Raw genomic sequence first — 27,885 nt, forward strand, 5'->3', positions numbered from 1 at the left:
AAGTCTCAAGCAAACCAAATTTTTGAAATGGGATGTTTGAGAGGAAAGATCATTGATTGATGCCAGTTTCTAAAAATACAGCTGAGATTGCATGAGCACGTGGGATGTTGTCTATTCATATTTATTTTTCTGAACTGTTATTTCCTATCCTTTAGCAGCTGGTAAGCCCTGTTTGGCAAATGACACATTAGCCTTACTAAATAACAAGCCTGAACAGAACTAGCTGTATGTTTAAGATGCCTTTAGGTAATGAAATGCATTTGTTTATTTGCATACAATTCTCCTCTTACTGGGTGTAATGGATAGAAAGCTTTATGTTTTCCCATGAAACCAAAACATCTTTTAAATGGTCTTCTTTAAGGCTGCTGCAGAATTGTGGCATGCCTTGATTCCTGCCTCTTTCTTCTTCATCTCTGCCTGTTTTCCCCCTGTAATATAAAGAGCCAAGATAAATAGATTTTCCTCCTCCTTCTCACACATAATTTTACACTCCAGCTATGTTTGCTCAGGTTCCTGTTGAGAAAAGGATGCCTATGGTTGCTGACACAAATTTCTGAGTTGGGTCAGTGGTGGTTGTCCATCATATGCTCTTTGCCTCACATTGTATGATGGTGATCTTCCACAAAACTGTGGGTACAGAGATTTGCAGTGCAGTGTGGTGTGCAAACCTTCTGACCTCAGGACACCCTTTACACTCTGATTTATCAGCCCAGGAGCTCTTGTACACCTGCCACAGAACCTCTGTATATTTGCTGAGGATTCTGGGATACATACCAAGGCACATACTGTTGTCTTGCATAAAATGAATGCAGAGGTGACCAGTCAGTAAACGCGAGGGGCAGCAGGAGGGGTTGCACCCCACAAACAAGCAAGCTAGTGAGGCGATTCTCACGATCGGGCTAAATCAGGCTTAAGGGAGCCTCGCCCAATTTGGCCCGCATGTGAGAACCATCGGGCTCGCAGCTGAGCCCAGTCTCACCAAAGCGGGTAACCTGCTAAAGTTACCCTCCCCTAAGCCAGGTTAGCAGAGCAAGTGTTCTGCTAACCTGGGCTTTCGGATTGTGTGTTGCCGTGGCGCGGCTCCGCAGCACAGCAACTCATGAGTAGACCCCCAACTGGGAGGCTAAAAAGCAGCCTCTCGGCTCAGGGGTCTCTCCAACATGTCCTGCACGCTTATGCATGGCATGCTGGACCTTCTGGGGGCTGCGCGGCCCCCCCCCCTCCCCACAGCCCCTGTTGGCTCCATGACGAAGCTGGCAGTCGTGTGGGCCGCCAATCCGGCTGCCCGGGGCTCTGCGGGTGCTCGTCTGCGGGGAGAACAGGCTTAGCCCGCCCTCTCCGCTTAACCCCATCTGGCGGTGCCCACTGATTGTGGGAACCACCTCAGTATCTAAGCTCAAACTTACAAGCAGCCCCAGAACATAAATCCTCCACAGCAGGGAGCTTCCTCCAGTTTCTCATCCCTGTTGCTGTAACTTCCTCCTTTTTGTTACTGGCCGGAATAGCTGCTGCTCAAGCTATTCTGGCTTCTGATTCCTTGGGGGCAGCTGCAGGCGAATGACTTAAAAGGGTGGGGGATTCACACCCTGGAGCAGACAGCATGTGTATTTCCGCCCATTTTTTCTTCCTCTCGTGGGCAATGCCTGGAGTCATCCCCAAGGAATCAGAAGGCAGAATAGCTTAAGTAGGAGTTATACCAGCCAGTTACAACAAAGAGGAATGGGGAGGAAGGGCTGGAGGAAGCTCCTTGCTTTGGAGGATTAACATTCTGGGACTGCCTGTAAGTTTGAGCTTAGATACTAGGTTTGTTTGTGTAGTGACGTGCATTTACAGACCTGTGGGAAGTAAAAAAATTAATAGTTGTAGGAGGGGCTTCTACCACCAGGGGGCCTCTAGGAAGAAGAAACTCTTAGTAGTGTAGTCTGTGGGAAACCTCAAGATGGCTGTTGGGTTTCTGAAGTTCCTGATGTTTTGAGTATGTATTTCTTTAGTTGTTAAAATTAAACAGTTATACAGTATATCTAAGATGTAGTAGTTGGTAATCTGTGAAGACTAGAAGAACTAAAGGGCTTAATGCAGTGGTGACAAAGTCTAGTTAGTAGGACCTTGTGTGTGTGTGTGTGTGTGTGTGTGTTCTGTTAAAGACTGTGATATCTGGACTGAAAGATGGATCCCCTGTTTGGAGGCCTGGACTTGACTTCTGTAGGAGGCTCTGAGTGTTCAGCATTTTAAGCAGTTTTTGCTGGCAAAGGGTATATAGGCAGAAGCCAGGAGCTTTCCCAGACAGCAGGCTTTACCACAGGTTTTCTGCGAGGCTTTACTGCAAGTTCGAAGTTGCCCCCCCCCCAAAAGATGCAAAAAATTGATTTGTTTTTACCCCGGATATAAATCGAGTACACTCGATTTAACATGCAATGAAAGACCTGAATTGGGTGTGAAGTGCTCCCTTATACTTTGCATGGACTTCGGGGTAAGTTTGGCGGATATGTGAACACACACCCTCCGTTCCGAAGGAGATTCGAACGAAAAGCTGTGTGTAAAAAACCTCCAGGCAAAGGCTTCCGCTTTTCTTCTCTTCTGTAGGGAAGCATTTTTTTGCCCTCCTGGCTCCTGCCTTACCAGCGGACACACTACTGGACATCTTGCTCCAGACTCTGCAAACTCATTTTGAGTCTAAGAAAAGTAAACTGATTCATAGATTTATTTTCGTTTCCAAAAAGCAACGGCAGACAGAATTGATGGAGAATTATGTCGCTTGTTTGAGGAATTTGGCTATACCTTGTGAGTTTGCAGCTTCTCTGCAGGAACATCTTAACAGAACAACTAGGGGTTTTTTTTTGTCTTCATTATTTCCAGTGCAGACCTATGTTCCAGATTGTTCTCTGCCTGTTATACAGCTGACCTTTCTTGGACCAAAGCCATGGAGATGGTAGAATTGTTTTAAGCTGCAAGGTAAAGTTTGCAAGTTTTTTGCTTCAGCTGGATCAGTTTCCTTAACAAAGTGGGAGAGTGCAGCCATAGTGGACACAGGTCAGGGTTCATCCAGTGCAGCTGCCCCGTAGGTGCACCCACCTTCCAGTCAGGCAGCCAGGTTTTTTAAGAAGACGACTAATCAAGCACAAACTCTGGAGAAGCAGGCCATCACCCGATGTTTCTGCTGCTTGGGGACCTATGGCTCAGAGGCATGTCACTTTGTGAAATTTGTCTGAAATCTCTGTAAGAAACGGGGACATTTGGCCAGAGCATTTTCCCAGCATAGTCACCCACAGTGACCTTGAGATGACCACAGAGCCTCCCTCACTTTAGCTTCCTCGTGTGCACAGGATCAGGATCTGGACATGGAATCCCCTGTGCTTTGGGGTCCTGATGCCTGGGGCTGGCATGCCTTGCAGAGTTCAGTGGCAGTGCCACCATATTGGATGGTGATGCATATAGGAGTGCCATTGTGCATGGAGTCTGACATGGGCACGGTGTACACGGTGGTCCCACAGGTTTTGTATTGGACACACTGGTCTCACCTTCCCTTGTTGCCTGCTGATACTTCACTAATTTCCTACACTGGACAGTTACTTGGAAAATTACGAGTCGATGTGTGCTTCTGAGAACACAGCAAGCTTCCCCTACTCATTGCTAAAGATGAAAGACAGACTCTCTTAGGGTGTGACTGGATTGGACATTTTAAATAGATTTGGCAACGCCCCAGGCATTTTCTGATATGGTGCAGCAGTTGTGTGTGTGAAATATGAATCTGTGTTTGTGCCAGAGAGGGGGCTCTTGAAAGGCTGCCAGGTTCACTTGCAGATTGAACTGGGAGCCACACCCAAGTTTTTCAAGGCTCATCCAGTGCCATAGGCATTGAGAGAAGCAGTGGACAAGCAGTTGTCACACCTCCAGGCCGAAGGGGTCATTTCACCCGTGCCCTTTAGTGAGTGGGCAGCACCAATTGTCTGTATCCTCAAGCAGGTTCAGATTAATGGTGATTATAAAGTTGTGATTAATTCACTTCTGGTACTGGAGCAGTATCCTATCCCAAAGCCCCAAGCTTTGTTCTTTCAGTTGGCAGGAAGTCAGCAGTTTTCTAAGTTGGACCTTTCGCAACTCAACGGGTAGTTATTTAGCCCTCATCTCTCAAATATTTGACAATTAACACCCAAAGGGGGCTGTTTCAGTGTAATCATTTACAGTATGGTATTGCCAGTGCTATAGCTATTTTTCAGCTTATCACGGACCAGTTGTTATAAGGCAGGGCTGCTCAACTTCGGCCCTCCTGCAGATGTTGGCCTACAATTCCCATAATCCCTGGCTATTGGCCACTGTGGCTGGGGATTGTGGGAGTTGTAGTCCAAAAACATCTGGGGGGCCTAAGTTGAGCAGGCCTGTTATAAGGGCTATCAGGATCATATGCTCAGGCCCATCCTTAAGGCCGGGTGACCAGGGTGGTCGCACCGGTCCCTGCACCTGGATGGGCCCCACAGGAGCACACTCCCAGTTTCCTCCTCCACACAATCAGGTCACCACCACCACCAATCCCCCTCTTCCTCCCCAGCTGTGTTTCCTCCTCTTCCTGCTGCAAATCTCCTGAAGTCTCATGAGCTCAATTTGGACTAGGTTGGCCTGCTCATGTGACTGAAACCATGTAACCTTTCTTTGACTGAAAGTGGGAATTTACGGTAGAAAAGGGGTGCCAGCTCTGGGGATTTAGGACAGTAATTCCCAAACCTCTTTGGGTTGTAGTCTTAGCACAGCTACATGGTGGTCATTGGGGCATTTCTAAAATGAAAGCCAGGGTTCGTAATATAGTTTGGGGCTCACTCTGGATAAGGATATCACAATGTCGGTTCAAGGCTACACCCCCTGTCAGCTAAATTGGTCATGCCTTATTCTAGCGCCAATTCAGACTTGGGGGTCAGCTGACCGACCCTGGCAGCGACTGCACATGGACTTAGGGGGACAGCAAGGTCAGGAACTTTTGGTGTTATGGAATGCTTATTCCAAGTGGATTGAGGTCTGTCTTTGGAAAACTACTGATGCACAGGCTATCATCCACATATTATGGAACTTGGTGACATCTTATGGGCTGCCAGAGGAGGTAGTCTCAGACAATGGCCTTCCTTTTCACATTTCCCCAACAACTGCCATTTCTTCACACAACCACCCCACCATACTATCCTTCTTCTAATGGGGCAGCAGAACAAGCAGTTCAATCAATTAAACGGGCCTGGGGGGGAAAGTACAACCCCCAAGCAGGTGACTACAGGAGTTCCTTGACCAATTTCTGTTCAATTACCGCACCATTCCCATAGCTCTACCGACAAGACTCCTGCTTCCTTGTTTTTAGGTAGGGAGCTGCATATATCACTTTCATTGGGAACAAAAGGAGTCCCAGCCAGACCCCTGAGGGATGGCTCCTCGATGGAAGCTCACAGGTTGCAACAGGCTGTGTTTCTGGATTCCTGTTCTCGGGTCCACCAGTTTCAGGTGGGGCAGATGGTGTTGGTATGGAATGATGGTCCCCCTTCCTGGGGTAAATGGATCCCTTCCAATGCTTCAGAAATTGTGCTCTATGACATATATTGTAGAGTTGAGGGATACTTCTGGTACACAAAAAATGCATGTGAATTACCATGTGCCATGGACACACCATAACTATTGTAGAGCAAGAGTGACTTTCCGGCTGAGTTATCAAGATTAGATCAGCAGTTACCAGCTTCACAACCAATCTTATGTCAGTCTACCCGAAAGAGATAAGCATCTAATTTGTGCATGCAGAGTCAACAAAATTTGTTGGGGAGGTGTAGAGTGAAGTGTATGTACAGAACTGTGGGAAGTGAAAAGGTTACTAGTTGTAGGAGGGGTTTCTACCACCAGGGGGCCTCTGGGAAGAAGAAACTCCTAATAGTGTGCTGTGAGATACCTCAAGATGGCTGTTGGGTTTCTGAAGCTGCTGATGTCTTAAGTATGTATTACTTTAGTTGTTAAAATAAAACACTTATATATCTAAGTAGTAGTTGTTGGTCATCTGTGAAGAGTAGAAGGCCTGATTACAACAGTTTGATGGGAGGGGGCAATACAACTCCTCCTTTCTCCCCCTGCTTTCTCCTCCCTCTGCTTTCTCCTCTGCTTTTCTCCACATTGGTGGGCTTGGGTATTTAAATATCCAAGTTGACACAGAGGAAAGGGCGGGGGGGCTCTTGCTTCAGCAGTTTTCCCTCCCACCACCAGCCCAGTGCTTCCAATTAGGTGGTCCTTGTATTATAGACACTCTTTCTACTATTATCAATAGCCCTGATACCCCAATAAAGCAAAGTAGGTTTTGCTTTAATATGAAAAAATTAACTCTTAAAACATAGCTATTGGGACATGACCTTCAAAGGTACTGCAATTAGGGCTGTACATTATATCTGATGGCTGTGCGTATAAACAACCTTAGTTGAAAAATATGATTGATATGAAAACTCCATCCATATTGTTTTGTCTCTGATGGTCTGTTTTACGCATGCAGGTCATCCACTGATACCTCAGAGTCACTGAGTGATAAACATGAGTGGATTTAACTCAGGTTGAAACCTGGATTATTTGAATTATTTGCATTAGTATTCTGAACATTTGTGTGTTTAGAAAGCTTCTCTCTACCCAAATGTTTTCTATGCCCAACCACTATTTGGACTAGTGCAAAAGGACTATAATTTCATACAGGGGTGTAGCAAGGTTGGAGTGGGCCCAGAGACAAGATTTTAAAATGGGCCCTCCGCTGATATACACACACAAACACACTTCACAATATATAGTGCACTCGCACTCACATCCCCATTATGAATACAGTGAATATCTAGTTCACATTGAATCTAGTTTTTTTACTTTCTGCTCCTGCCGATCTCCAAGGGACACAACATAATTCATAGGGGGTGCAACACGGGAGGGTGGGGAGTCATGTGATGTCCCTCTGGGGGGGGGCCTCGAGGCAGTGGGGCCCCAAGACAACTGTCTCCCCTTGCCTAATTGTGGTTACACCCCTGATTTCATATGCCTGGAAAAGGAAGCTACATTTACAAAACAATCACTAACTTTCTTTTCAAAAGCACAAACTCCAAACCAAACTCAGTTCAAGGAGCTGGCTGGGACCTTTAAGAGATTAATCAAATTCTCATGTAAACACATGAGACTCCCAGATAGGTGCCCAGAATTTAACATGCAGAGTCTCAGCAAACTAAGAAATTAAGAATTTCAGGGAAGGTCCTGCTCAAAGTGCCATTATTCAGAGGTTAGGATAGTGAGGAAAAATGGGACGGAGACTTCTCTGAAATTGCCCCAAGGTTGTGGAACCATATTCCACACCCTCCTGGAGGAGGTGTATCAGTGCACTTCTGGTGTTTGTTCTGAGGCCCACCTTTTCATATGGGCTTTTGTGACTGAAAAAGGAGAGGTGGAAGATGTTAGCTTTGGGCACTGGATCAAATGATCTGCTTACTCGGATCACTTCCTGACATGCAGTGGGGAGTGCGTGTGCTCCTTCCCACACCACCCACCTTGTACACCTGCCTCTGATTCAGTGCCACTGGAAATCCACAGATGTGTAAAATATGTTATCATGTATCTATATGATATCTATATGACCGCCTGCTTCCAAGGGTTGCTGCCCGCTTGACAAGATCATCTGAGGGGGCTCTGCTCCAGGTGCTGACAATGAGTGAGGCTCGGTTGTCGTGCACGCGGGACAGGGCCTTCTCTGTTGCTGCCCCCAGACTTTGGAATGCTCTCCCGTTGGCTATTCCATCACAGCTTTTAGAAAGAGTGTAAAATCATGGCTTTTTGCCCAGGCATTTATTTGATTCTCTGCTGCTGCTCTTTATACTCTGTATTGCTTTTATGCTTTTGTTTTAAAATTTTAATCAGATTTGTTTAATATTTTCCCCTCGCTTAATATTTTAATTGTGTCTTTTTTACCATCTTGTGATATATATATATATATATATATATATATATATATATATATATATATCTGTAAACCACCTTGGGATTGCTTTAATGAAAGGCGGTATATAAATTTAACAATAAAATAAATAAATAAATAAAATATATATTTTGGAATGTCATTTTTGGAAGGGCTGTATAGAAATCGAATAAATAATAATAATAATACCCACATATGGAGATCCAGTGGCATTGGACGTGTGGCAGGTAGGGAAGGAATAGGTCTCACTATCTATGATGTAGAGAGAATAATAATCCAGGTTCATGTGTTGTCCAACATAGCCCCTTAGCTGTTGATTCTTCTGCTAGCTTTTGTTTCTACATGCACACTCTCTGCTGTTTTGAAAGATGATATTGTTTTAGAATATTGCTATTTACTATTTTCAAGCTGTCTCAATCAAAGAGCCAGAATAAAAATATTTTGAATACATGTCGACATTGTGCTGTAGCCAGAAAGGTTCTCTACATTCTTTCTCTCTCTCAGTTAATGCCATCGGAAAACTTTCCAGAGCAAAATCCCAGTATGGTGACACAACCAGCTTCTGTTTGCCACAAAGTGTGCTGCCGGGTGTGTTGAGACAGAGCCTGCAGTCCACTACCTTGTTCCTATTATTCTGTTTTCTGCCATCAAAGACAAAAGCATTAATGAAAATCTTGCCCTTGAGGGTTTTGGGGTTTTTTTGTCTGTCATTCAATGGATTTGAACAACACAAAATGATTTACAAAAAAGAAAACTAATAAGGAATCAGAGTACCAGTTCACATTTAGAGCTGAAAGGAAAAAAGGACAAAAGGTTTTCATTATGTTTGAAAGGAAATGTCAAGCTTAAATTCTTTCATGTCCATAGAAGCCCAACGGGCATGAATGCCTGATTCCATCGAGCCAAATCTGGTATTAGATATGGCTTATGTTTAAAGAGAAATTGAAACCATTTGGCTCATTCTCTTTGAAAGCATAACCTACACTACTGTGTTAGAAATTATAGCTGGGACAGTCAGACTTCCAATGGAGGGTGGGGGTGGGAGAATAATAGTGTAGCATGATCCAAACATATTTTTCATTTTGAATTTCTATAACATCTGGGTGGGGTCCTTGCCCAATGGTAGAACATCTGTAGTATCCCAAAGTTCAATCCCTGGAATCTCTACTTTAAAAGGTCCTTAGATCATAGGGTTCTGAGAGATGGCATGAGACTTTGGAGCTGCCGGGTTGCCACTGTCTAAATTCAAAAATATTTCTTAGCAATATACTAAGAAATTAATATGAATTCAAATCAAATTTGAATCTGGTCCAAAAATCTGATTCAAATTCAGATTGAATTCAAATCTATTCAACCCTGTTTTGGTGCCTTTTTTAAAACCAAGCAGGGAGGCCTGAATGGTTTTTAAAAGGTGCCAAGTGCTCTTGAATCAAATTTTGAAAATTTGATTTAAATTCAAATTGCCCTTTTAAGAGGTGATTAGATTGAAATTCAAATCACTTGAATCACCCAGATTTGTACATTCCTAATGTTTGTGCCATGGATGGCCCAGTACACATACTTAGGGCACAGGGAACCAGGAAGGATCTGCTAAGTGGGTTGGGGTAGAGCTTGTTGGAATCTGATGGATCAGAAGGCAGAGTCAGGTCAGACTCTGGCAGCTTAGAATGGAGCCATGGGGGAACCAGGCAGATTAGGGGTGCAGCCTGGTAAAATCTGCACACTAGTTCTGATTATACTGGTTGATACTGGTAAAATACTGGCTAGTTGGCAAGTTTGCTTTGGTGAACCACTACCATAATGCTCAATAGTAGAGTGCAAGGCCCCAGTACAATCCATTATATCTTCGGTTTCAGGATCTTGAGTATTAACAAGGCTGATCTTAGAATACTAATACATGACACTCTTGAGTATTAACACATGACCTTAGAGAGCCACTCTGTGATAGATCAATGGTCTGACGCAGCATAAGACAGCTCTTAATAGCCTTGTATACTCATTGACACGGGTTTGCAGACTTAGTGTCATCCTGAACCCTACAGTGCTTCTCGAGAAGCAGGTTATGGACTCTAAAATGGCTTTTTAAAAAATCAACTACACCTGTTGCACAAGCTGCACTTCCTTTTTGACTGCAGAAATCTTGCCACATGGATCCATGTGTTTGTATCTTCAAGACTTGCCTTATTGCAACATGCTTTGTGTAGGGCTGCACTTGAAGAAGAAGAAAATGTGCTGCAGTTGTGCAAAATGCTGCAGCCCATCACCAATTAACTCTCAGATTAGCCCTCTGATATCATTTGATATCTCGGACCAGAGGATTTGGGGCAGTGGTGTGAATGCCCCAACTGTTATCATCTGGAATTCCCACTTCTGATACAGCAGCCCTAGAGGAAAAGGAAGCCAGTGTCTAACCCAGGGCTGTTCAACTTTGGCCCTCCTGCAGATGTTGGCCTACAATTCCCATAATCCCTGGCTGTTGGCCACCGTGGTTGTGGATTATGGGAATCATAGTTCAAAAACAGTTGGGGGGCCCAAACTGAGCAGCCCTGGAATCCATGGGGCTCCTGGCTCAAGCCCATCGACTCCTAACAAAGAAAACAAAAGGGAGGGCCACGGTTTTCTGTTGACTTCTGCAAAAGTATGCAGTGTTTGTCTTAAATAACTTGCATGCAGACCTGGGTGGGTCCTGTCTATTGCTATCCCTCCAGACATGAGTATCTGGCTATGTTACAAATGTATTTTCTTCATATTGTGATTGTTCTCCAGGCAGCTCTTAGTGCTGATATTAAAATGCCAAAATATGGTTTATCAACACTTAAAACAAATTAACTAATCTTGGACTGACTTCTGGAGCACATCAAAAAGAAAGGGTTTGTGTTGGTGGCAAAATAATTTATTAGCATGCCCAGCAGTAGATGGGGATTATAGTTTAAGTTGCTTTTAAAGCACAAGAGGTTTTGTGTTTGTTTGTTTTGTTTTAAACAATTTGGGTTCATATTTACTCCAAAAACACAGTGATTTTTTGGTGGCAATACATGTAAACACAAAGTACAAAGAAGTGTAAAGAGCTAAGCATTTTGGGTAAAACTGATTCCAGTAAATCACAATGAGATTTCATACATCATGAACACAGTATCTTAAATAAGGCTAGTTCATAATGGATTATTTCAGTACTAATACCAACTTCAGGATTTGGGGGCCCTCCTTAATATGGAAGTAGTAGGGCATGAAAACCTTCTTGCCCCATACTTTATTGGATGTTCTGTGCAAAGGGAAAGGTTTCCAAAATCCTCTAAATGTGAATCTTACCCTAGATTTTGGAGTTTGGAATTAGCTGGTCTTGTTTCCAAGTGGAACCAATTGCATTAGGAATCCTCCATTGTTCCATGTTTTATTTCCAAATTTTATACAGAGTATGAACCATTTTCTACATTTGTATCTTCTTCCCCCTCTTAGTAATGTACACTTGGACATTGATAAAACACTGCAAAAAAGGAGTCTTGATGGATAATACATAAACTCTTTATATGGCCTATAGGCAGTTTGGAAAAGAAACAAAGTGCTCATGTTTCTCTGTCAAATGCCATGACAATTTTAAGACTACAACATTAATATTCAATACAGGTCAGGGTTGCTTATTTAAAGTCTACATTAAAAAGAAAAAAGAGATTGCAGGCTGAGGCTGTTAGGAGTGTGAGTGGCAAAGTACATGGAGCAGCCCAACTAAAAATAATTGCAGCTGGAAACACAGCATTTCCCCAACTGGTCCAAAGATAACAGGAAACAATGCTTAGGGCTGATACAGTTTCTCAAACTGGCAGTTGCTTGAGAAAAGTCAACTCAGTGCTTCATTTATTTTTTAAGTTTCAGAAAGGGAAAAATTCCAATGCAGCAATTGTAATTAATTATATTGTATTTTAAAATGTATACACTGTACCACCTTCCCCCTATTAGCAAAGTGGTGTGCAGCAAAATAAAAAATGTCATTTAAGTCAATATTAAATAACCGTATTAACCCAGTAAAATATAAATTAAAAGGAGACCACAAAACTATAGCAGTAAAAGCCATGCCATGCCACGAAACCATCTCAGTAGCGAAATCAGACATATTGCCAAACAGAAATAAATAGCTGATTTCTCTAAAAGCCTGGTGGAAATGGGGGGTTGTTACCACCCACCTAGAGTTGTAGACACAGAGCCCTATCTCACAATCCGTGAGAAGGGCTACTGGGTGGGCAGCAGGGAAGGCTGAAGAAACTTACCTTCCCTGCGGATTGCCTAGTCCTTGCTGGCCCAGACATGCCCATTGCGCACCCAGAGGTTCACCAGCTGCCTTGGGTTTGGCCATCGGACATCCCATAATGTCCCATAAGTGTACGGTGCATTGTGGGGATCTCTACAGAGATGGCAGGCGCTAATCACCGCTACAGCACCGGCTACAAGCAGCTGGTGCTGACAGATGAGCAAAAAAAGTGGGCTACAGGAGTGTTTGCTGCCTTAACCCCATTTTAGAGAAGGGCTCCTCAGGTGGATTTGCCACCACAGTGCAACCTGCAGCCACTCACCTCCCACTGCTTCTCATTTTCAGTGCCACCACAGAGAAGACCATGTTCTGAGCACCTGTGAAAGGAATATCTGTTTTTTATCTGTTGTATTGTTTTTTATGGCTGTTTTTATATGTTTTTAGCTTGATGTTTTTTATTGCTTTTTTATTGTATGTTTTAATTTTTGTAAACCACCTTGGGGTTGTGTTTTTAATGAAAGGCGGTATAGAAATGTAAAAATAAAATAAACAAACAAATAAATAAATAAATAAATAAAATATCCTGTGAGTTCAGAACTCTGAAGCAGGGCTTTTAATAGTCAGGAAAGCTTATTTTATCTTTCTTTAATCACATATACCCTTCTACCTCCTCCGAATGAATGCCATTTTTAGGAGTGAAGTTATTATTGGAGTTTTTGCCAGGAATATTCTGGTATGTGCCTTACAGCTTATTCAGTGTTCACAGACAGGGGCATATCACTGAAGTGAAAAGATAAATACAAGTTAATCCAATTTGTTGGAAGTTGTTGTTTCTGAAGGTTTTCACTCTGGGCCAGAAGATAGTGGGCCCTTTCAGACATAGCATGAAACTGTGGGTTGACAAACTATTGCCAGCAAGCCATATTTCAGGGTAGCCCAGAGAGCACCCCAATACCCAAATGTCTTAATCACAGTAGATCATGAGCTCATGATATTAGTACCGACTGTACTCTGCCTAGTCAAAAGAATTTGACTCTTGGCTCAAAGCAGGTTGGCTGCACAGATTATGCTGGCAGTGTGCCTTCAGGTCTAAGATATCAAGAAAGACTGAGACCAGTATGTGCCTGTGCCTTGCTAACGAAGGATGCCAGGCTATTCAGACCCTGCTTCAAAGGCAACTCACTGATGACAGTGAAGCACTCTTGGGAGGGAATAACACAGATAAAGTGGCACATTTCCCAAACTCATCATGAATTAACAAACTGGCTGGCAAGGACTTAATGGAGAGGCTCATAAAAACTATGGATGTGTAATCTTTCCACACCTGGTCTTAAGACAGTCAAGCAAGCACAGTCCTATTCACTACATACATCACATTTACATAGCTTCCTCTTGCCTTTGTTAGGCAAGCTACACTCAGAATGATTAAGTTCGAGGGGCAAAAGATTTCTTTGTCTTTTATGAAATCTGCCACCCTCTAAGTAAGCAGAATGGCTTGGAAACTGCCTCAGGGCATATTTCAAGGTATATCTACCTCTAGCCAAAGCATATGGCCTCAGAATCTGGATCACTCCAATGGACTCTCATTCACGTGGGTTGTAGCCCTTCACCCCTTGCTCCTCTTCTTCACTTTCCTGCCTGTTCCCTGAGAGGAAGTCTCCCTGCCAATGTGCAATGAACGTACCAACGTACCTGGGAAGGATTAGTAAACTAACCTCTTGCCCTTCTAAGTCTCCTTGCCACTTCTCTTCCTTCTGTGCCTCTCTTCCCAGCTCCCAAACACTTTTCACAGCAAGCCTTAAGCCAGGCTCTGGTCTAAGAGCCTTGGCCAACCCGATTTACTCTTGAGTAGGACTTTAGCTAAATTGTTTCCACTAAGACTCATAGTTATAATATTGGCCAAGATTGATTGCATTGCCTAACTAAACGTTTTCCTTCTGTACCACCATTTTACCCTTAATAAAGCCTTAGAACTATATTATTGTCTCTTCATTTTTCCAATATGCCAAAACTTCCTCAAATTTATACTAAAACCAAACTGCACCCCAAACCAAACTAATTTTCCCCCAGTCAAGCATAGTTGAGGTGTCTAGCCAGCACCACAGGGCAGTTCTGGTAACAGAACCTGAGGTTAATTCTTGAACCTGGGAATCATCCTGCAGACGATCTTCCAACCCAATCTTGGTGTTGGAGTCCCCCAGGTTTGTGGTGCTGGGGGACTTCAGTGTTCACTTTGGGACCAATTTGTCCGGGGCAGCTCAGGAGTTCATAGCGGCCATGATGACTATGGGCCTATCCCAAGTGGTCTCGGGGCTGATGCACATTGCTGGTCACACACTTGATTTGTCTTTCACTCTGATCAGGGTGGTGTTCCGTAGGTGGGGAATCCTGTGATTTCCCCATTGTCATGGACGGACCACCATCTGGTTAAGGTTGGACTCACAATCACTTCCCACCTTCACAGGGGTGAGGGACCTATTACGATGATCTGCCCGAGAAGGTTATTGGATCCAAAAGGATTTCAAGAAGTCTTGGAGGGATTTAGTGTTGGCTCTGCTGGTGATCCTGTTGATGCCCTGGTGGAGAATTGGAACAGCAAACTCACTGGGGCAGTAGACATGATTGCTCCTAAGCGTCCTCTCCGACCTGCTTCAAAATTGGCCCCTTGGTATACGGAAGAACTACGGGGGCTGAAGCAGTGAGGTAGACGACTGGAGCACAAGTGGAGAAAGACTTGGCTTGAATCTGACAGATTGCAACATAGAACTCATTTGAAGACCTATGCTCAGGCCATACGTGTGGCAAGGAAGCAATTCTTTTCTGCCCATATTGAATCCGCAAGTTCACGTCTGGCGAAGGTGTTCAGGGTTGTGAGAGGGCTAGTGAGTGCCCTTCCTCCCTTGAATCAGAATCTGGAACCATCAATTACCCACTGTGATGTGTTTAATGAATTCTTTGTGGGGAAAATCTCTCGTATTCGGGCTGACTTAGACTCCATCTCCACAATTACAAGTCTGATGTGCAGCGACTTCTCTTGTGTGATTAGGTTGGATCAGTTCATGACTCCTGAGGATGTGGACAAGCTGATTGGAATGGTGTGGCCTACCACCTGTTCTCTTGACCCTTGTCCGACATGGCTTATATTATCTGGCGGGGGGGGGGGCTTGTTGTAGAAGGCCTGGTAGAGATTATAAATGCGTCTCTGAGGGAAGGTAGGATGCCTCCTTGTCTTAAGGAGGCAATTATTAGACCGCTTCTGAAGAAGCCTACCCTGGATCCCTCAGACTTGAACAACGACAGGCCTGTCTCAAACCTTCCGTGGCTGGGCAAGGTAATTGAGAGTGTGCTGGCCTCCCAGCTCCAGACAGTCTTGGATGAAACTGATTATCTTGACCCATTTCAAACTGGCTTTTGGGCTGGCTATGGGGTGGAGACTGCCTTGGTCGGCCTGATGGATGATCTCCAATTGGCAATTGACAGAGGAAGTGTGACTCTGTTGGTCCTTCTGGACCTCTCGGCGGCTTTCGATACTATCGACCATAGTATCCTTCTGGAGCATCTGAGGGGGTTGGGAGTTGGAGGCACTGCTTTGCAATGGTTCCGCTCCTACCTCTCGGGCAGGTTCCAGATGGTGTCCCTTGGAGACTGCTGTTCTTCCAATCAGAACTTTTGTATGGTGTTCCCCAGGGCTCCATATTGTCTCCATTGTTGTTTAATATCTACATGAAACTGCTGGTAGAGATCATCAGGAGATTTGGTGCAGGGTGCTATCAGTATGCTGATGACACCCAAATCTATTTCTCCATGTCAGCATCAACAGGAGAGGGCATAACCTCCCTAAATGCCTGCCTGGAGTCGGTGATGGGCTGGATGAGGGATAACAAACTGAGACTGAATCCGGCTAAGATCGAGGTACTCATTGTGCAGGGTCGGAACTCGAGAGATTATTTTGATCTGCCTGTTGTGGATGGGGTCACACTTCCCCAGAAGGAACAGGTACTCAGTCTAGGGGTGCTTCTGGATCCAAGCCTTTCCCTGGTGTCCCAGGTTGAGGCGGTGGCCAGAAGTGCCTTCTATTAGCTTTGGCTGATACACCAGCTGTGTCCGTTTCTTGAGGTGAATGACCTCAAAACAGTGGTACATCTGCTGGTAACCACCAGACTGGATTACTGTAATGCGCTCTATGTGGGGCTGCCCATGTACATAGTCCGGAAACTACAGCTGGTCCAGAATGCGGCAGCCAGGCTGGTCTCTGGGTCATCTCGGAGAGACCATATAACTCCTGTATTGAAGGAGCTACACTGGCTGCTGATATGTTTCCGGGCAAAATACAAGGTGCTGGTTATAACCTATGAAGCCCTAAACAGTTTGGGCCCTGGATATTTAAGGGAACGCCTTCTTCGGCATGAACCCCACTGCCCACTGAGATCTGCTGGAGACGTCCGTCTGCAGCTGCCACCAGCTCATCTGGTGGCCACTCAGGGACGGGCCTTCTCCGCTGCTGCCCTGAGTCTTTGGAATGTGCTCCCTAGTGAAATAAGAGGCCCCCCATTTCTGAAAGCTTTTAAAAAGTCTTTTAAAACATATCTCTTCACCCAGGCTTTTAATTAATGTTGTTTTAATGGTTTTAATGCTGTTTTAAAATATGGTTTTAAAAATTTTAAATTGCTGTAATGTGTGTGTGTCCCCCCCACCCCATTTTTGTCTTAACAAATGTTTTACTTTGTTTTTATTCTGTTGTAAACTGCCCAGAGACGTAGGTTTTGGTCGGTATAAAAATGTTTTAATAAATAATAATAAATAAATATACCCAGATCAGGCAGCATCTGGTTTCAGGGTAGAGGAGCCCCTCCCTCTTCCTCCATAGTGCTCGTGTTGCCAGACTGTGGGCAAGGTGTCGGCACGTCAGCAGGGTGGCAGCCACTGGCCAGGATCTTCAAGGGGGCGTGCCCAGCGTGATCATGCCTTTTTGGCATGGACCACCTACCCTGCGTGGAGAAAGGGCATTTAGACCCTTTCCCTTATGCCACTTGTACTGCTGCCCTCGCAGGAGCTCCACAGCCAAACATTTGCACAGGCACCATTACAGGTAATGGGGGGATGGAGAGGGCACTATTTCTTTGTTTCTCTGGAAATGGGTCATGATGACTTCCTAGGAGGGAATATGTTTATGAGGGTAGGCAAAGGATCTTGGGAACTGGTCCACTGTGACAAAGGATGTTCTTGTGATGGTAGACCCGGTCAAAGAAATCCAGTAACCCCCAACATGCTCCTGCCCCTGCCCCCTGTTGGCTAGCTGGCCAGGGATTAGCCCTCTCATGTGAGGGCCAGTCCACTGGGGAGGACCAGAGGTTCCATGAGCCTCTGGTGGACAGTACTTTCATGAGTAAGGACATTCAACTATAGGAACCCCTGCTAATGTGGGCTCTCTGGTATATCTTTTTAAAACTAGAACTCATACTTCTCACCTTCCGCTCTACACTCAAGAGCCTGGGCCACTCCACGTGTCTGCCATTCCCCTGTGGGCTCAGTCTGGCAAGATTGGGGGTTGCTCCTGGTACACACTCATAATTATTGGGCTGGGACTGGCATTGCAGCATATGCAAATCAGCTGCTACCAGGAATCACGAGTGATAGGAGCTCCTATCTTTAGTGATCCCTGGCAAGCAGGGTGGCCATACTGGTCAAAAATAAACATGCATATGTGCTAAGGAACCACCAGACTGGCAGGATGACTGCTTTCACTGCTGCTGTCCTCCAGTTGCTGCAACCTGGAAAGGTGTTGGTGTGGTACCTTTCTCCGGGGCTTGCATGGATCTAGCAGTGGGGCATGGTGGTGACAGCCCTCCGGCCTGCATGTGTGTCTCTGTGGCCTGCCACTCTCATGAGAGAGTGGTCCTTGGGAGAAGGGATGTCTTCACACATTATTAGTGATCCAGCCCTTCAAACACCAACCCGGCGTACCCCAAGACGGTACTTCTCATGAATACTGCCAGAGACAGCATGCTTGTACCCAAGGGGAAGGGACGGGGGCCCCCTTCCCCTATGAATTTGTACAAAAAATAGAGCAGAGCATCTCAGGAATTCCAGGGCTGCCTTTCAGCCCCGGGAATCACACCCCTGGCATGTGTTTTATTTGTTGGGAAACAACTGGGTTGCTGCTTTATGGTGTCACTGGGACTCCATGTGCTTGTGCAAATACTTCTTCATCACTTGATGTGTGGAGACCTCTCCACAAAGTGCCCATCTTGTCATCTGACCCCCTTTATCTGAAGATTGCCAAAGGGTGGGGGAGCATGAGATACAGTGGAGAGCAGACATCTCCCAATGTCGCTTTCCCCTTTGACATGCTTTGAAGCTTGGGATATGGCACCACAGTGTCCCTGTTGCCGGGCAATGTCTGGAGGAATGTGGAGACAGCAGGGGGTGGGGCAAGTGCACGGAGAGGCAGCCAGCGAGAAGCACAGCAGGCATGGAGTTGCAGCATTTCTGGAGGGGGCTCTATGATTTTGGCAGCAGCCACAGCACAAAACCCAGGTTACGGCAGCGGCAGAATTCAGACACAATGATGTCTTCAAACCTCGGGTTGGAGCAGCGAAATCCACTACAACCTGAAGCTTCAGATTACGGTTTCAGTTTGAAACCCTTGGGTCGCTTTTGTGACAAAACTGTGGTTTCACACATTTGGACGAGTATGAAATGGAACCTCTGGCTCATTCGCCTCTGGTTTGGCATTATGTGCGAAGGCAGTCAGTATCTATTTTAAAGGGAAGCAAGCTTGCTAAATCCCTTTACTTGGAAATAAATCTTATCCGTTTGAGTGAAGGACCTACTTCCAAAGAGCTATGTTTAGGACTGCAACCACACAACCTGATCTGTGTATGTTTGTTCAGGACTTAATGCCACTGAAATAATACAAATACGATAAATATTTTATATACCACTTTTTAACAGAAGTTCCCAAAGTGATTTAACATAGACATAAATTAAAAAATAAAATGGCCCCCTGTCCCCAAAGGACTCACGATCTTTAAAAAAAGAAAAAGAAACAAGATAGACACCAGCAACAGCCACCAGAGGGATGCTGTGCTGGGGTTGGATAGGGCCAGTTGCTAAATAAAGAGAATCACCACTTTTTAAAAAGTGCCTCTTTGCTCAGTCAGCAGGGGAAATAAGGGGGACTTACTCCCATGTAAACATACAAAGCAGCTCAGTCTAAGATTGCAGTCCTCTGCATGGTTCCCTAGGAGTAAGCCCCACAGAGCATAGTCTGACTTACTTCTGAATATAAATAATATTGTAAATGTTTCTTCTTCTCAAGTCGAACAAGGATAAAACTCTCTGAGTTTTTACCAGCTTTTGAAACAAGTTTCCTCATTTCATTCCAGTTCATTTCACGTATAATAGGAAACATCTCCCTCTTTTAGGCTTGCAATGTTTCACTGAATATACATAATGTCTTCATTTCCTTCCTTCTCAGCTGCTGTAATCATCCTCTGAGTTAGCACAGGAAGAGACTTTTATATCTCAGGCTATTTATCTGAAGCTTACTGCAAGGTGGTAGCTGTTCCCTGCAGGAACCCACATTCAAACTGGACTGTTTATCCCTCCAGCCGTGTCAAGATTATATACACTCTGTTGGTAGAACTAAGTATTCAAGGCACAGTTCCAAACTTAAAAGACAAACTGTGGAGAAAATGGCTACTGATGATTTATTTGGACCAGCATGAGAGAAGGTTTTACTGTCAAATGGAAAAAAATTAATCTCATCTTTCTACTAAGCAACATTCTAAGAAAAGAGAACAAGCTGATAGCATCTTTATTTTCATATACTCTGGCATGGAAAAAGCCTCCCCCTGAACACACACACACCCAGAGGCCCCAGTCTGAATGAATCCATTTCAGCAGCCCCTGGCCAGGAACTTCAAGCCTCAGGGACCTTATTCCCTGGATGGGATCTCTTGTGGCAAGCGGGGACAGTTTCTGAGCTCCAGATGTCTGGGGTTTGTGGAGTGGCAGTAGGGCCTGGCTGGAGAAGGGCCCATCTGCAGAGAGTCATACAATGCTGCATGATGCAGTGGTGCTTTGTGGGAGGAGGAGAGGCCTTGTCACTTCTGAGATTGGAAATGTGGTCAGGTCACTGAGATTGTGTATTATTCCTGTTTTGAAAGTTCTGTCCATAAGATGTTCAACAGCTTTTTATGGGCAGAGGTTTTGTGTGTATAGAGGCAGAATGATGTGTCCAAATAAATTTCAGATGGTGGGTTTGGGGGTTGGTTTTTTTGGTACTTGCTATATCTTTTCTGAAACGGTGGGAAGGGGGGGGGGATTGTTCAGAAAGCAGTGAAGAGCAGCAATAGGTATGCTTTGGGAGGAAAAAAAATAAAATTTAACTTTTTCTGCAGAAATATAGTCCATCATGCAGTGATAATCTAACTAGCACTGGGGTACATGAGTGTGCCATGAGAAATAAATAACTCAATAGACCACTCTGGGCTCCTTGGAGAAAAAGCAGGATATATATATACACTGTGCCTACCCCACAGAAGAGGCTGCCTCCTAAATCTATGCAAGATTTACTGTTTTAGCTTTGCTTTCTTCCCAGCAACTTTGACTAGGGCAAACAATTCTGCCACATCTCCGAAACCATTCCAGCCTTCAAAGGAAGCTGCTTATGCCATCAGTGGATTGCAGCACTGGGCTTGCTTCCTTTCCAGTCAAACGGCATGTGCAGGACAGTTAATCCTGCAGAAACATAGGAGATGCACAATTCTTACACTCTACAAGTAAACCTTTTGGGGTGTGAAACTCTGGTTTTAATTCCGCAAAATATACCTTACTTAGACATTTGTGAAACATGTTTGTCATTCCCACTTGGAAAAATGAAATTGCTTTGAGGGCTAATAAAGGGCTACAAAGACAATTATTCTAGCTCAGATCCAATTTTGTCCTCACTATACTGTGCGATGAAGAAGGAGGAGTGACTAACTGACTGGACTGAGGTCACCCAGTGATCTTCTTGCCTGAGTGGACCTTCAGGCCCAGGTTTCCATGGTTCAAGTCTGACTCTGTCTTCTACAACACACTGCTTTCCAACTCAATACAATAATTACAATAAAGCAATTAGGTATTCCATTTCTCTAGACTGTGGTCCCAGCAATTTGCCCAAAGTCCAACTAGTTCTGTCCCATTAACACGATGAATGGGTGGACCTGTCCATAATTTGCCAGATTAAAAGCCAGAACTAATCCCAAGCCACAGTTGCATACCTGTGATGTTCATTTATTTCATTTGGCTTCCACATCATCAGCAATGCATGATGGAGAATGATTGCTTTGAACTTTTAAAAAAGGTTTTTCAGGTACATATACATTTTGATCAGGTGACAAAAATATGAAAGGAACAAGTCTGAATTATGATCAAATGAAATGTCTTAGCAATGTAAAAGAATGGTCTGAAAATCAGAAGTAAAAATCAGAATCTTACAAATACTAGACTGAACTATGTAAAATCATATTAATATATCCCCTGAAATTATTGGAATCTCATAATGTTTACCATAATTCCACTGCATATTTTTGACCAGTTGGACATTTGGCGATATATTTGGAAATTTATTGTGTTTCCATTATTATTTTTAAAAAATTATACACTATTTTCCTGCCAAATAAAAAATAAAAAAATCTCAGAGCAGTTTACATAGCAATTCATTACAGTTCCAGAGAACAAAACTTCAAGCGTAGAACAAGCAATTTTATTCTGATAAACTGGACGTCCTGAATTACAATAGCCGTTCTCTCCACCAGAGGACACCACAACCCATTTTTTCTGTTGCATACAGTTCTGCCTGAAACAATTGCATTGATCTATGCAACAGTATTTGGTTGTGTCAGGTGTATCTGGGGAGGTACATTCCCCTTTCCGTTTTGGGAGAGGTGTTTGTTAGGGCCTTTGCTGGATCTGGCAGCCCGCAGTTCGAACTTTGCATTAACTCATTAGGTGGCCTCTGGCTGGCAAATCGCCCTCTCTCAACCTCAGTTTGCCTCTGCAGTATAAATAGAGATAATAATGCTGCCCTACCTTTGAGAGTTGTTGTTAGACATTACAGCAAGTTATTATATGTGAATGCTCTCAGGAGCATAAACTTTGTGGGGTTGGCTGCCAGGTGGGGGTGGCAGGGCTCAAGCCCTCCTCTGGATTTCTTGGGGGAGGCAATCCCCTACCCCCAGATGCCAGGTAGCATCAGCAAGCTGTCATGCTCAAGTTCATCAGTCAGTTGAACAACACAGTCAGTCCTGTGTGGTCTTTGTAGCAGCTCAGCAAGTTCTTAGGAGGCACGGCTGCCTCTCAGAGCCCATCACTCTATGATTCCCTGACTAGAAGTAGTATAACAAGGAGGAAAGCTAGTGCTGCTCTATGCATGCAGGTGCTTTGCCCAGAGCAGCCCCATCCCCTGAGCGGAATATCTTATAGTGCTCACAAGTAGTCTCCCATTCAAATGCAAACCAGAGTGGGCCCTGCTTAGCAGAGGGGAGAATTCATGCTTGCTACCAGAAGACCTCTCCTCCCATCTGCCACGTGCACCCCCCTGGGAAATTGAGAAGTCTATGCCGCTGAATGCTCTGGATACTCAGGAGGTGCCACGCAAATGTTAAGTCTTCTTCTTCTTCTTCTTCTTCTTCTTCTTCTTCTTCTTCTTCTTCTTCTTCTTCTTCTTCTTCTTCTTCTTCTTCTTCTTCTTCTTCTGGCTTGAGGCAGCACTCATCTTCCCTACCCTGACTACCAGACCACATGTGGATTTCCCTCTAGATCACCTCTACTGCCCAACACCCCATGCCAATTGATATGAACTTCTTCATGCAACTCAGAACAAAACTCATTGGCTGAAGTTCTCCAGAGGGCTATGAGAACAGAAGTAGCCTGGAGCTTAGCTGCTTGACAGGCTTTTTGCTGAGCCCCATGGGGAGTAGGGGAGGGCACGGTTTTCATTGTTCTCTCCACCCTCCAAATGGAGTTTTTCAATTCCAGGAATCTGTCCCTGAGGATTGCACAGCTCTCTGGGACAGATCCTGGAGTTTAAAAATCCATCTGGAGGGAGGAAAGAGTATTGGGGGTTGTAATTTTTATCCCCCAGTTAACTCCTGCTAACTTGGCAAAGAGGCACTTTTTAACGTGGTGATTCTCTTTATTTATCAGGGGGAGAGTAACTGGCCCTATCCACCCCCAGCACACTACCTCCAGTGACTGTTGCTGGTGTCTATCTTATGTTTCTTTTTAGATTGTGAGCGCTCAAATAAATAAATAAATAAATAAATAAATAAGCAGAGCTCAAAAGAAGCTACCCATTCAACTAAGTAAGTAAGTAAGTAAATAAGCAGAGCACAAAAGAAGCTACTCACTCCAGTTACAGAGTAGTTTGCAGAGTTTAGTTGTTGCAGCTATTTATAGAAGACACATGGAGACACATGGACACATGGAGTAGGTGGCTCGCCAGAAAATATGAAAGGGTAACCCTCTACTGCAGTCATTGCACTGGTTGCCTATTCGCCTCCGAGCTCAATTTAAGGTCCTGGTTTTGACCTTCGAAGCCTTGTGGGGCTTGGCGCCTGTCTACCTACAGACCCACCTCTCCCATCCAGTTACATCCCGTCCAGTCAGATCTTCTCAAATGGCCCTTTTGTTGGTCCCTGATTTCCGAGAGGTTCGGGGTGCTAGGACCTGTGAAAGGGCCTTTTCGGTTGCTGCCCCACTTCTCTGCAACTCCTTTCCCCTTCAGATTTGTTTAGCTTCTTCCTTATTGATTTTTAAATCTCTATTGAATACTTTTCTTTTTCACCAGGCTTTTACCCTGTAGTTTACCTATTTGGTTTTTTTTCCTTTTTGTTAGTTACTTCTGTTTTTAATTTAGAATGTAATTTTAATGCTGTCTTGCTCTGCATGTTTTTGTATACTGCCCAGAGTCTTCGGAGTGGGCAGTATATTAAATGTTTCTAATAAATAAATAAATAAATAAATAAATTCTTGTAGAACAAAATACTAAGTAGATTTATTGGTGAAGTACACCTTTGGATAGGAAAGACCTAATCCTTAATCTAAAGGACTACATAATGAATAGGTAGGGAGAGAGAAAGATGTTTTCATCTACTCTCTAAGAGGAAAGGAAGGGATTCTGACTCTCAACAGCAAATACCTGAAGAGTCATATTAGGGGTCATAGAGTAGAGACAGGTAGAACAGCTAGGGAGACCCTTACTCACGATCTCTACTCCCAGTGCCCCTAGTGGTCATTAGGATAGTTGGTGCAAAAGGTCGATGCACTGGAACTCCAACAGAGAGCAGTGAAAAACCATGCCCTCTGCTCCGACTGGGGCTGTGGGGAAGGTCTCTAGAGAAGCTATGCTCTAGTCTTTTTGTATCTCTGAAGAGCTTCTGTTCTCATAGCCCTCCAAAGAATCTGAGCTATGGAATCTTGTGGTAGCAAGCATGTATTGTCCCCTTTGTTAAGCAGGATCCACCCTGGTTTGCATTTGAATGGGAGACTACATGTGTGAGCACTGTAAGATATTCCTCTTAGAGGATGGAACCACTCTGGGAAGAGCACCTGAACATAAGAACAGCCCTGCTGGATCAGGCCCAAGGCCCATCTAGTCCAGCATCCTGTTTCGCACAGTGGCCCACCAGATGCCGCTGGAAGCCACAGACAGGAGTTGAGGGCATGCCCTCTCTCCTGCCATTACTCCCCTGCAACTGGTACTCAGAGGCACCCTGCCCTTGAGGCTGGAGGTGGCCCACAGCCCTCCGACTAGTAGCCATTGATAGACCTCTCCTCCATGAAGTCATCCAAACCCCTCTTAAAGCCATCCAGGTTGTTGGCTGTCACCACATCCTGTGGCAGAGAGTTCCACAAGTGGATCACGTGTTGTGTGAAAAAGTACTTCCGTTTGTTGGTCCTAGACCTCCTGGCAATCAATTTCATGGAGTGACCCCTGGTTCTAGTGTTGTGTGAGAGGGAAAAGAATCTCTCTCTCTCCACTTTCTCCACACCATGCATGATTTTATAGACCTCTATCATGTCTCCCTGCAGTCATCTTTTTCTAAACTAAAAAGCCCCAGTTGTAGTCTTGCCTCATAAGAAAGGTGCTCTAGGCCCCTGATCATGCATGTCCTAGACCTGCATGATTGCATGCAAAAGGTTCCAAGTTGCCTCCGTGGCAATTCCAAGATAGGGCTGAGAAAGACTCCTGACTACAACCTTGGAGAAGCTGCTGCAGTCTGTGTAGACAGTATAGAGCCAGATGGACCATGAGTCTGACTCAGTATAAGGCAGCTTCCTATGTTCCTATGCTGCCATAAGGTACAGTGATAGCTATTAGCTGGAGCTTCCATGTTCAGAAGCAGTATACCTCAAATAGCAGTTGCTGGGGAGCAAACAGCAGAGGGCTATTGCTTTCATGTGTCTTGTTTGTGGGCTTTCTGAAAGCATCTGGCCTGCTACAGTCGGAAATAGGATGCAGGGCTAGGTGGGCTTTGGACTGAAGGCCATTCTCTTGTTCTTAAATGGGCCTTTGGGTGCCTATACATATACATGCCAAATACATATTTTTACTTCCTCCTTGCAAAATGTTGAGTGTGCAGTTTCATAAGACTGCTATAGTTAATATGAGATGTACAAAGAGAATAGTAACACCGCATATTCTTTATGTACTCCCCCCCCACCGCTGCTTTTGGGCAATTTAACTTAGATGGATCTCTCCCCCCACCAGCCTCACTCACAATGAGATCTTTGCCCTTTTCCTGACTAAAATCTGAAATTGTACTCCTGAGTTTTCTAGGAAGACATAAAATAAGGGTGAGAAAACACTGAACATCTGTGTGTCGTTTTAGCAACTCTGGAATTTAACATAAATATATAGTTCTGCTATAAGATGCTTCAAAACTCCTTATAGAAACTAGCCAATAAATAAAGGATTTGCAAGAAATTCCTGCAGGCCCTTGGTTCCATCTGTGTTAAATTACTCTGGAATGCTTGGAAACAAATTCTCTGGTGTTCTTCTCAGGATTTCAGTCTGTTCTGGCTTTAATCTGACAGTGCATTTTAGCCTGAGTAATAGCAGCCAAGTTATTATTATTTTTCAAGAATTTTTATATGTGATTAAAAAAAAAGTTCTCAAAGCAATACATACAGCAAAAGTAATGAGAAGATGTTTCCCTGACCCAGTCTAAAAAGGAACACAAGGAAGCCACCAGCTTCAGCCACTGGGAGGGATGCTGTGCTGTGCTGAATAGGAACAGTTGCTCTCCCCTTGCTAAAGATAAAAGAGCCACCACACTTTCAAAGCTGCATCTTTAGGAACATAGGAAGCTGCCTTCTACCAAGTCAGACCATTGGTCCATCTCACTCAGTACTGTCTACACAGACTGGCAGTGGCTTCTCCGAGGTTGCAGGCAGGAACCTCTCTAAGCCCTATCCTGGAGATGCTAGGTAGGGAATTTGGAACCTTCATGTCCTTCCCAGAGCAGCCCCATCCCCTGAGGGGAATTTCTTACAGTGCTCACATGTGGTCTCCCATTCAAATGCAACCAGGGTAGACCCTGCTTAGCAAAGGGGATATTCCGTGCTTGCTGGCACAAGACCAACTCTTACAACCAACTGGGCAGCTTCTTTGCCCAGTTAGCAGAGGTGGTTACCTCAACAGCATGGAGAACTCATGAGGGAATTTTTACAGGAGGACTGCTCTCAACTTGTGACTCACAAAGTCAATTGTGCAGCCCACTGGCCATTGTGGGTCAGCTAGGTGCTTGATAGCAAAGAGGGAAAATTAGGCTTATTAAGTCCCCACCCCTACCCCAACTGTGTGCCATACATGGCTGTTGATCTCAGTTTAGTTGGCCGTGTTATATGCTCCACGAAGGCAGAATCTGAAGAGATAGTCATGAGGTAAAAGCCCTTTTCAGACATTATGTTGTTTGAGTGTGCGGAAGTCTGCACACACGTGCATGCTTTTGTATGAATGACTGTACCTGCATTCATTTAAAAAGTGAGCTTCGGTACAAGCCAAATACAGTATATGGACAGGAAGTATATTGCTCTGTGTTCAACATAACATGTGAATAACTGTACCTGTGATACAAATTTCTACCTGTGTAGACTGTACATTCGTACGAGTGTTGAACATTGTGTGTGAATAGGGCTAAAGACTTGCCTCAAAGAGTTATTTTCCAGGGGTTCACTATTATGTTTGCAGAGACTTTTTCTGCTAAGTTGTTGATTTCTCTGCCCACTGAGTTGTGGGCATTTGAGAGGAGCTTTGAATTATGAATCAGTGGGACATTAAGAGGAAATATGAAATATTTTCAGTTTCCTCTTTCTTTATTGACAGCTTTTCTCCCAGCCCCCTGAACATTTTAAAATGCCATGTGATTTCTTCTTTCCTTCCTGTTGAGAGACACTTAACATAGCTTAAGTAACACAAGCACTAGTAGTTAGGGGCTGGGCTGGGCTCTTGAGCAACCACTTGCTCATTGCAATGGCATTTGCACATTCCGGGTGGCTTGTGTCCCAACTCTATAGTCCTCTCCTTCCCAAACAAAATCGCTTTGCACCGTGGCTTCCTATTAAGTACATTCATCCCCCAATGAAGAGCCACTATGGTAGGGAGGAAATTGGATTAATTTCACTGTGTTGTGATTAG

General features: G+C 44.5%; 1 protein-coding gene and 1 long non-coding RNA gene across 5 annotated transcripts in view; both read left to right on the forward strand.

Moving 5' to 3' along the window:
• TNS3 (tensin 3) overlaps nt 1-27,885 on the forward strand; it is a 420,724-nt gene that overhangs the window by 37,360 nt on the left and 355,479 nt on the right. The gene's annotated exons all lie outside the window — the stretch shown is intronic.
• Nucleotides 1,901-21,140, forward strand: LOC128329970 (uncharacterized). Its single transcript, XR_008309881.1, has 3 exons — nt 1,901-1,975; nt 2,857-2,952; nt 19,675-21,140. It is a non-coding gene; the product is annotated as an uncharacterized LOC128329970 (long non-coding RNA).

This window comes from Hemicordylus capensis, chromosome 6 (genome assembly GCF_027244095.1).
Source record: "Hemicordylus capensis ecotype Gifberg chromosome 6, rHemCap1.1.pri, whole genome shotgun sequence".
NCBI classification, from domain to species: Eukaryota; Metazoa; Chordata; class Lepidosauria; order Squamata; family Cordylidae; genus Hemicordylus; species Hemicordylus capensis.